Source organism: Triturus cristatus, chromosome 2_2, assembly GCF_964204655.1.
Source record: "Triturus cristatus chromosome 2_2, aTriCri1.1, whole genome shotgun sequence".
NCBI classification, from domain to species: domain Eukaryota; kingdom Metazoa; phylum Chordata; class Amphibia; order Caudata; family Salamandridae; genus Triturus; species Triturus cristatus.
This window is the reverse complement of record NC_140582.1, coordinates 896,291,358-896,302,879: the sequence shown is the minus strand read 5'-3', so window position 1 is coordinate 896,302,879 and position 11,522 is coordinate 896,291,358.

The following is an 11,522-nucleotide window of genomic DNA, read 5'->3' as shown; positions in this document are numbered from 1 at the left end:
CCAATTTAGAGCTTTATCAGTGTTCAACAAGGTTCCTCAGACATCCTTGGACTATAGGGAGTAACCGCTGGCTCTTTCGACAACCTCCAAAGGCCACACCTTTTATTATTGATGCCATTTTAGACCTCTCTTGTTTATTCTTAGTTGCCCTGTTGGTAGTGCAAGTCTATTTTATTTATTGGGGTGGGGTGTTCTAGGGTTTGTCCTGGTGGGATTGGGCCATCAGTGAGGGTAAGGGTGGGTTAGTAATTCGGGGGACCTTTTTACCATCACAAAACCCAGTGTCCACTGGTTTGTTCTCTTTGTATCAATAATTAAAGATCACAGTAGGACTAGACCTCATAAATATTCGACAGAGACAAGATTGTTTTACCTTCATCATGCAAAGCAGCAGAGTGGCAAGGATATTGTCCTGTCTGACCTGGAGCATCAAGGCAATCGGCAACCCCTGTAAAAATGTGAGGTACTAGCTGCATTAGGCAGACATTGCATTAACTTCGCCCTTTTGCAGGAGATTTATTTCCAGCCGATTCCAGTTGCTCTGTATGCCTTTTAAAGTTCGTTTAGTTTTGACATCTGATTTTTGTCTGGGAATCTGACATGATTGCTCTCGAAGGAGTGTTTTCGTATCTGATAATTTGAATTGTTTAGAAGTAAGTTGTCGAGACCACCTTGTCCCTGTTTTATAATATCCACAAACATGTTTTGTTTACAGTTTTGCAAGAGTTCATCTCTTATTTTTATATGCGAGGGGGTCATCCCTATGTTTTACTTTCAGATTGACATTTCAATAAGAATGATGGTTCCTGCTTGCAACACGATTTTGTTTGCTTAATTGAAGTGAGTTTTCTCATTTTTTCTTGTGAGTTCAGTAAGCAAAAGTAGTTTTCTAAGCAACTTGCCATGCTTAGAATTGTACTTTGGATTTATGTTTTTCAGATTAACACCATATGGAAAATTTCTTCACATAACATAAAAGTTTGTTTTAGAATTTCTTTGAACAACCATTGAGGTAAGTTCAAAGATGGAGCATTTTCGGGTAGTATTCTAATCATCCTACATCCTTTGGAGTTATGTGTGACAAATAGTTTGTTTATTTGTTTTATAGTGTTTCACAGTTCTGAGCCCTGAGGAGAACCCCTTAAGTGGCGTGGAGTTCGAAACGTGTTGGCTGTGAAGCTTAACCAAGGAGTGCTTTGGAGAGATGATTTTGATGTACAAGGAAGAAGTCAAAACAAAATTTTCATAGCTCGAGCCCCTGTCATCGTCATTTGGGTAAAAATAAACCTTTTTGCTCTGTATGGGTATGGCACAGTAGGCAGGAGCCTTTGAATTGCAAAAAGACATTACAGCACCTGTTGGGAGTTATATTCCAGAACTTAAAGTGTTGTGTGCTATTCTCATTAATGTTCTTATTTTTTGTTGAGTTTGTTATATAATTTGTGAATTTTGATATTGATGTATCAATATTTATTGTGGGTTGTTATTTGAAATGTTGTCAGTTTATGTATGTAATGAAAATGTATGTTTATATGTGGGGGTCAGTATTTGTGATTGTTGTTTAATGTTTGCAGTATCTTTGTGATTTGATGTTGAATAAAACAGTGATCACAATTCATTTGGGTGACCACAGAACAAAACATTTACTTTGTGAAAAAAGTCATCAGTATTGGTAATTTATGTCCTTCTTGCCTTACATAGTGGCCTAGCCTTGTTGATGTATATATAGGCCCAAACCCTCCTTGATTTATTGTATTCTGTAATGGATGGCACTAGAACACTGAGACTATCCTTGACAGGATATTTTATGAGGAGTTGAGGGCAGACATTGTGAAACATTTGCAGACAAATCTGGGCTCAAAAGACAATATATACATGGTGTGGGAGGCTTTTGAGGCAACAGTTATGGGCAAATGCTTTGCAAAATAAAAAGGTGTAATGAAATCCCTCTAGATGCACTTCAAAATCCTGAAGTTTGAGCTCAAGGTATTGGAATCAGAGCTGAACTCTAGTGACAATAATCTTGCAGAGGAACAAATCAGAGAATAACTCACCAAATGCTCAGCGATGGTGAATAGGGAGTACACATTCTTAGGATCTGAGCAAACAGGAAGGGAGAATACTCCTGCAAGTCCTTGGTGGCCATGATTAGGCATCACAGGGTTGCAAATGAAATTACATAAATCGCAGATACCCCAGTACACATCAGAGATTCTGCTGGTGTTTACATCATACCTAATGTATCTCTACTCATCTGCATGATTGCTGCACCAGACAAAGATAGCAAAATACCCAGACAACACTGTCTTTGGTTTGCTTAGCAATCTACACCATAGTTTTCTTGAAAGCCATTCACTCTAGACTCAATTAAAGTGGTAATTGGTTGTCTCCCTACATGTAAATGCAGGGCTCAAATAGGCTCCTGGCTGAATTTTACAAATTGTATGTTGATATTTTAGACTCCTACTTTACAGCCATGTTAGAGATGGCACAAGAGTAATGCCTGTTCCGTCACCCCTGCCTTAGACTCCCTGGCTGCTAAATTTCATCAGCACGACTCAGACTATGCATTATGCTACACCGGTCTGCATACCTTGACATTATTATATGCAGACAACTTGACTCTCTACATTAGGAATTCCCCAACAGGATTTTGGGGGAATACGTTGATTTTGGTCTTTATCTGGTGTTACTAATAATTGGAACAAGACACAAGTTATCACCCTCCCTATATTTCACATCTGACGTCTCCTCTGATTGGTGCAATGACTCCATCAAATATGTAGGCATCTGAGCTAATCAAAATATGAACATAGTCTTCAAAGAAAACTACATAGCAACTCTCGATAACATCACTGAACAGGTTACCCACTGACTGTCCCTTCCACGTTTGCTGGCTGGACAGATAAGCCTTATGATAATGTGCCCTCCCCAAACTGCTTCTTCCATTTGTTAATATTCAACAAAACCTTCTCAAATAGTTTTTCTACCTGCTTCATTCACAACTAATCTGATTGGTCTGGGCTGGCAAATAGCTGAGGATTAAAGGGGAAACATTCACCCTACCATTCCAGCGGGGCGGAGATTGAGGCTCCTGATCTTGTATTCTTTTATTACATGTGCCCAGGCACACTTTGCCCACAATTGGTTCCATACAACATTTTCAATACCTCGTCTCACTGTTGAAACAGATATAACAGCCCCATTTCTGCCCTGGTCCTTAATAGGGGCTCGCCCTTAATTATATTTTAACCACGGCTGCCACTGCATGCACCAATAGGGCTTGCAGTAGGTTGGAAAAAAAAAGGCCTGGATACTAGATATTCCCCTCCTTTGTTGTTATATCACCACCCATTACTACCTGTAACACATGAGTCAAAGGTAATATACCAACTTCTCTGGTGAGGCTAATACAAAAATTAACACTTTGTGATCCTTTCAGAGTTTGTGGGAGATGCACCCTCTACACTTCTTGATGCCCTCCTATGCTACAATCTTCGAAGTACCCTTAGGCCAGTTGATCCTGCCTTTCCCTCAGAACTGAGCTCTTCTAAAACACCAGAGAAGCTCACAACTGCAGTATCTACTAACTACTTAGGGCCTTATTATGAGTTTGGCGGTCCGACCGCCGTAGTACCGCATCCGCCCCTCCACAGCCCCTGGCGCTGGCCGTCCAAAGAATGTCATTTTATGAGTTGATCATGGGGCCAGTGGTGTGGAGGTGGGGATCTTGCAGCAGTGTGAGTACTATTACCAAAAATATTGATGCCTGTGTGTGCATTTCAATTGCCTATGTGTCGGATGCACACATATGCATGAGATATGTGGGCCAATACCATATGCCCACTACCAGTGTTCGGCCCATATGTGGGCAGTCCTGGCAATGGGTGTATGGTATGAAAGGACTCACTTATAGATTTTGGCATACAGGGTCATAATCCTCAGGGTGAAGACCCTGCTGTGAAGGGAGGACCTGGAGAAAGGGATCCACATTGGAATCTACCTGGAAGAAGAAGAAAGGGGTGAGTACCCACCACAAATCCTTCATCACTGCCACCTTGAAGCTGGTGGTCAGACCACCGTAGTCTGCTCGCAGAACAGGCAACTCGTAATATGCATGGCAGTGCAGCTTCTCTGTACCGTCCAATGGTGGTTGCCTTTCCCCGATTGGAAACTCAGCGGTCTGATGGTGGTCTCGGCAGTCCAGCAGCAGTCTTCGCAAAGCCAATCTGCCCAACTCATAATACAGCGGACAGACCGCCAATCTCACCGCACTCAGACCCCCAACAGCGAAATGGCAGTCCATGGGGCCACCAAACTCCTAATAATGCCCTGAATCTCCAACCTCTAACTGTCAGTGCAGGAGAAGACACCAGACAAAGGCCACTCTGCTAGGACTAGTAGGGAGGAAGAAATAGGCATGAGATCCCAAAGAGATGGGAAAGTTCTAAAGCACACATACAGGTTTAATATCCTTAAATAGTAGGCTGCATATTATTTGCTACAAATTTCTACAAAGCACCTCATATACTCCCACAGCCCTATGTAAATTTGGTCTTCATGAAGACTCAGACTGCACTTCATGCAAGCATCCTGTGGTGGACTCTCCACACTTGGCCTTGTCACTGGACCCAAGGGTTGTGCTTTTGGCTTGGCTCTGGGCAATTCCTGCCCCACACAGAAGATTCATGACCATGACATTGTAACAGGTCAAAAGAATAGTGACCTGCTGTCGTGAAAGAGGGAGGTCACCAAAGTGTAAACAGTGACTCACAATTCATATCTATTGTAACAATCAACTTCAACTCTATGCTGAACTCTTGCTTCCATTATCCAAGCCCAGAGACATTTGGTGCCCCCCGAAGACTATATTATCAGCCACCTCTTAGCTTGGGTACTGTCACATTTGTTATTTAATAATGTCTACTGTCACAATCACCCAGAAATGTGTTATCGTTGTAGTGAGATACTACTACATGCTGTCTCACCAAAAAAATATTGCTCTAAGATGCAATGTCCAACAATGTCTACTACAAGGATATGCAGTTAAAATGTATCCCTGGGGTTTCTTTGTAATTGTCTATGTTTTTTATATATGTTTGGAAAATTATTTTTTTTTAAATCAAGTTTGTGTATCTGAAATACGGTTCTGGGTTGAGAACAAATTTTTCTGATCTTCTGTTGCATCTCCTTTTCTGGGTCAGGCATTTGCAGTTCGCTAGAGAGAGCCTGATGACCAGCAATCAAGCACCTCATGGTCTCTTGAAAAGTAGCCATGGTCACACACTGACGAGCTGGATGTGGGGTTGCTGATAGATGTCATAGGTGAATGTTAGCCTTGCCTCTGATCTTGAGGGTTGGGATATCGAGGTAGAGCGAAGAGGTAACAGCGGTGCATGACCCATAGCCGGGTGGGGACCCACGACCAATGCTTGCAAATGGTATAGCTAAAGAACTTGTTACTTCTCCCTCAAACATTCTTCTTTGTTATGCCATATAAACAGGAACGTAACATTACAACTTGCAATGCCTCGACTTACTCAAGCTATATCCTTTTTCCATTCCCTTTTGATAGTAGACAGGGACATAGGCATGATTTCTAAGTTCTACAAAAGTTGATTGATAGCTACAGCAGGATCAAATAATAGCTAAACATGTGATGGTGGATGCCTTTAAGTACATTTTGTACATAAGTGAGTTGACAATGTCTATATTGTGTGATACTACATCAGGATGGTTAAAACATGTGTTTCTATTTCTATGACCTGTGCTCAACATGATAAAATTATATTTGATTCTAGGTGTGCTATTAAAACATGAAATCATTATTCATAAAAATAAGGCTGTATGACAAGGATGACCTGAACGTTCATATAAACTTATGATTTTTCATTACCTTTTTTCTGTGTGCCAACATGTGTTTATTAAACAAACAATAAATAAAATCCCATCAATAGTTACATCAATGGCATTCATTCGATTACACATTTTAGAGGACAACACATAATTGAGAGAACCTAGCATATTAAGCCATTACATGTGAAGCGTGACACTACAAAACAGTGTCTAGAACTCTCCTATGCAGTGAAAAAGCACGGTGCAATGATTGGTCCAGGGCAGTTACCTCCAGCACATCCTGTGCTTCACATGTAACCAGTTCCAGAGGTCCTCCCAACAACAGAAACTCTTTCTGGCTCTACATGCATTAACACACACTACACTGCAGCACCTGGTGAGGTCCTTCCATATTTCCATTCATGCTGCAATTTGCATTATTCAGCTGAGTGTCTGTCACCCATAGAGCTGGGGATAGTTTTGGAGCACCCTATCTCTGATCACCTTCAGTTCCTCCTAGGAGAAATGTTGGACCCTCCTACTTTATCCTCAAGCATTATTGGGGTTTCATAAAATAAAGAGCAGAAAAAAAGAGGATTGTGTAATAGTCCTCAGATGGCTCAGTAATGACCTACTGACTGTTACCATATGTAGTTTGTGTTTGTCAAAGTTAATGGAAAACTCCACCTCTGCTGCATATTTCTCCATCTCCTTTACCAAGTTCTCTGCCTACAGGATGCAGGTGGAGAATTCTGCCACTTCAATAAGTAGGAAACTAAAGAGTGTCAATGGAATAACATATCTGGGGGTCTACACAGCAACTAAGTAGCCCCTGGATTTTTTTTCATTTATTTAACATTTTGGATATTTTAAATAGGAAACTGTGTATATTAAAATATGTGGATGAACTTCTATATATGATATAAGTCATTCTCCATACATTACGTATGGTATGGGCTAATCGTAGCGAACATTACAAGTGTGGGTGAAAGATATATGTAGTTGCAAGATGGAATATGTATATAAATAAATTACCAATGTATGTATAAGTGCATCTTACAATTAGAATTGAAAGCTCAATTGTGACATCATGGTAGTGCCACATGATAGCATGTATGGGTAATTTAATAATCTACCAACCTTGGTTTCTCATGAGATTTCGTCTGGACCTCCAAGTGAATTTGCTCAAAATCTGAATGCAGGAGATTAATCCTTGGCATGACATCATCTGGTGCGAAAAGTCACACTGGACAATAAGTTGACGCCTTTTGATAATGTGAAGCACAGTAAACATAACTTGCTGAATGATGACAAACACTCTAAGAGGTTAAAATTATCCTGAGCAGGTTTAAAGAGAGCATCACTGCTTTAGAGAGCATGCCTTAAAGCTTTGTCCCACATTGCACAAATAGCAGCTTTATCTACACGTGAAGAATAACCCTTTAGCACTCCCCAACCTTCTTATAAGTCTGTCTCTATTTCCAGGCTGCGTGGTTAAGAAACTACAAGCCTCATAGGAATTACAATACATGTGCAAAGGTTACAGAAGTTTATTCTAAAAGTATGTTCTTTTTATGCTCCTTTTGTGTCAGAGGGATCTTATTGCCCTCACATAGAATGGTTTACAGCTGACTCTGCGTTCTTGCCAAATTTATAAATACATAGAACATGTACATCCCTTAGACTAGTCGGATCCTGGGCAATTAATATGAACAGAACATAAATGTTAGCAATGGGGTTTCTGTTTATCGGAGTTGGCACCCTGTGCAAGCGGGACCTCCACTCTAGACAGGTTCAGATAGATACAGACCTGAAGATAACCAGAGCTCACCCTCTGGTAGCTTGGCAAAGAGCAGTCAGGCTTATCCAAAGAGGCAATGTGTAAAGTATTTGGGCAACACATACACATAATAACACAATGAAAACAACACAAAAATACTCCACACAGGGTTAGGAAAATGTTTTAATTTTATGAGTAAGACAAGACCAAAACAACAAAAATCCAATAACTTTAACGGGAGTTATCAATTCTTATAATAAAGAAAATATCACTTAGGGGTTACTTGAGATTGCGCTGGACCTTGTTAAATTTGATGTTCTGGCCAATCACAATGGAGGGCAGGCAGGCTACAGTGCTCATGCAGTTCCTGCATAAAAATTACCTTGAATGCGTCGGTTCTGATCCACACAGGCAATGAAGGTTTTGTCGGCGAACCTCTATATGATGCAGGTGCAACGTCGTCGACAAACTGTATGTCCCTTGTCGTCGAGCCAAGCAGTCCGTCAAAGTTCTGATCTGCCAAAAGTTGTCATTGCATCAATTTTGATGGTTCTGTACGGCAGAATTTCTCACACATACATAAGGGGAGAGAGGCTGACTATTCTACTCCTGGCCCCCTGACCACAGACTAATACACACAAAGAGGAGTAGGGAGTAATGATCTAGGTGGTGGCATGTGCTAGGTGTGACAATACTGCCCTCACTCACAAGGTTATGACATGCTTCATCATTGGACTTGCTTCAATACACCCACGCGCAGATCAATGCCCGGGGTGGATCAGAATCTAAGGGAAGCCAATACAAACATGTAAGATATACAAATATTTCTTGCCAAAATGTAATGGGATCACTGAAAGAAAAATGCTGTGAAGGTTAAAGGTAGCTGGGAGGTGTCACTGCTAAAAAAAAATATTCCTGGACCCTACTGCCAGAGCTAAAAACGTGAAGGATGGTGGTGACAGGAAAGAATTAGGTATTCCTACACTCCTCCTTACTGCCAAATCCTCAAAATGTTTTTGGTGTGTTCGTGGTGCCCGCTGTGTTGGGTCACACAGGTATTCTTCAGGACCTTTCTGATCCAAATAGAGTTTCCGCTCTCCATACCAGGATACGGTACCCCTAGGCACCAGTTGTTCCCACCAGGACGGTAACCCAACGTAACACACTCTTGTTGTTCTGTAGGGGATAACACAAGCAGAGAATCTAGTTATTTGTGCGTGAAATCTAACTCTTATTCACACAGTAATGGATTGGCACCACTTGGATGGGCAGGACTCATAGATGGCAGAGTCCAGGTGCTGCTGCAGGGCTGAAGGAAGTCTTTAGTGGCCCTGAGTGTTCAAAACATGGGGCGAGCCAGCAAACCCTTGGAGTCACTCTGGGTTCAAGTGAGAAAGGTCCAGTCCTTTTCCTCAGCAGGATGGAGATCAGCAGGCACCAGGGTAGCACAGCAAAGTAAAAAAACACTTCTTCCAGAGCAGCAGTCAAGCAGAGTGGCAATCCTTGTAGCACAGCAGTCTTTACTCATGGCAGGGTTCTTTACAGGTCCTGTAGTGTATTGTCAAAGTAGGGTCAGAGCCCCAATACTTTCACCCAGCTGTACCTTTGAAGTGGTTGTGACGTCATAGAAGGGTCTTTGAAGTGCACACAGGTCCTTTCTTTCCAAACCAGGCTACAGACTGCAAGTGAGGGGTAGTCAGCCCTTTTATGTGGGAAACCCGACACTGCCTATTTAGGTGTAAGTGTCAGCGACTCCCTCTTTTCCTGACTAAGGAAAAGCTATCAGAATGCATATGGATGCAAATCAATTGTCTGTCACACCCACGTTTCCGGTGTTTGTGGCTGTCTAGAGGAAATGCACAAAGTGTAGCTGTCACCCACCCCAGACATGTATTGAAAAAACATATAAACATTCGGTGGATATGCTCTCAGACGTGCACATATGTAAGTCAGTTTTATTTTATTCTAATGGGCGATTTATGACATATCATAGTACAAGGGTGCTCTCATGGCGCCATATCACCCACCCACCTTAGGTGAAGATATACTAGACCTAAGGCCGCAGTCTAGACCCAAATGCAAGACAATTGCACCAAAGCACACCAAATTCCTGTTACTTTGATCCTCATACAGTCAAGAGACAAGAAAAGCATAATTAATTAAGTAAACTTCTATTTTCAGCCTCCCAAGAAGTGATTCCCAGTCGTAGACGTATCAGATCCCTTTAGTTTATTCCAGTGTGGACAAAAACACCAGAAGCCGAAGCGCGTTTCATCCTCCCTTACTTTCTCAAGGCTGCAAATTACATGTACAAAAAGTGTATATCAAAATGTATTTCTTTACAGTAATAAATACAAGATTAAAAACATTGTGCCTTTTTCAGAGTGAAAAATAATAATAAGTGCACAGTCCCAACCACAGTTGCTGCAATTTTAAGATCAAACTTCAAACAAAGCAAAGCAAGAAAAGAGTGCTACAAGGAAAAGGGGGAAAGATAAAAGATTAAAAGGCACCTCCACTGATATTTAGTGCTCTGTGGCGCATGCCACCTACAAATGTACTATGAACGGTATAGAACGTAATTAAGGAGCTTTTATATGTTCCATGCCATTAGTGTGCAAAATAAGCAAAACGCTTTATACACGGAAAAAAGGAAAGTGTGACCACTCAGGTCATGTATTCAAGACTCCAAAGTGTAAACACAGTGTAATCGTTTTGCTTCTAAAGGAGTTAGTCTAACCACTGTGGGCAAAAACAAAGAAAGGAGACAGGTTTGAAACATTATAGGTTGAAAACAATGTGAGCAGTAGCATTTTTTTAAAGGTGCAAATTCCAAATTGGGTATAGTGTTGACTTTGGTATTTGTGTTGGAAAGTAAATTACAGCACAATAATTTGCACTGGGTTTGCGTAACGTTTGTGAGGAAAACTAGGGTGCAGAATTATCAACATTTGACACAGCGCAACACAGCATGACAACTTGCTGCACTGCATCAAATAGAGGGGTAAGGAATGTACCATTTATACTAAGATATGGTGCATTCCTACTCTCTCTCTGCACTAGCGCACCAGCTTAGCACCAACGCAGGCACCTTTGCACCATGCGTTGCAGACAGGATTCTTTTTGTATAGGAAGAGACACCTTCCTTCACAAAGCCAATTCTATGAGGCTTTTTCCTCTTTCTATGTGTGTTACAGAATACCGCACATGTAGACAGGGGAAACAATGACGAGAAGTGCACATATTTCTCCTTGTTATGCCTCCCAAGGGAAGGCCTAGCATGTTGACGCATTGCCAGGTTAGTTAGTAAATTTGTGAATGCTCCAAAAATTATGGGTAGATGCGTTGAACACCCATGCACCACCCATGGAACGCCTTCCCAATGCAGAGTAAAGCAATACAGCAACTAGCGCTGCCTTGCATTACCCCATATTTACTATGCCATGAAGAGTCACACAAGGTGGCACTGCATGGCATAATAAATCATCACTGTCAAAGAAAGGGTTCCAGAACATGCAACAACTTGACACCCACCTAATGTCCTTACCCAGTTTTGCCACTGTTAGACCTGTCAGCCCTTTGGGTGGTCCCTCCTCATCATTATTTATTTTGTCCCACTTTTGCCTCAAACCCTGTTTGAATTTTTCCTTTTTGGGAACCACCAGACTTTTTCGTGTTGCTACAGATTCAGGGAGCCATTTTAGCTACCCCTGAAACTTCTGTCTGAGGGCCTGAAGCACAAAATGGTGGCCACCTGTGACATCACCAGCATCCACTGGAACCTACCAGCACCTTCCAGAACATTCCAGGAGATTCCAGAACCCTGTGACCGTTGGAGGCGGTTTAGAATGTTGGGAGGATAAGAGAGGCAGTTGGCAGTTGGAGCTGGCAGTTGGCACCTGACTGG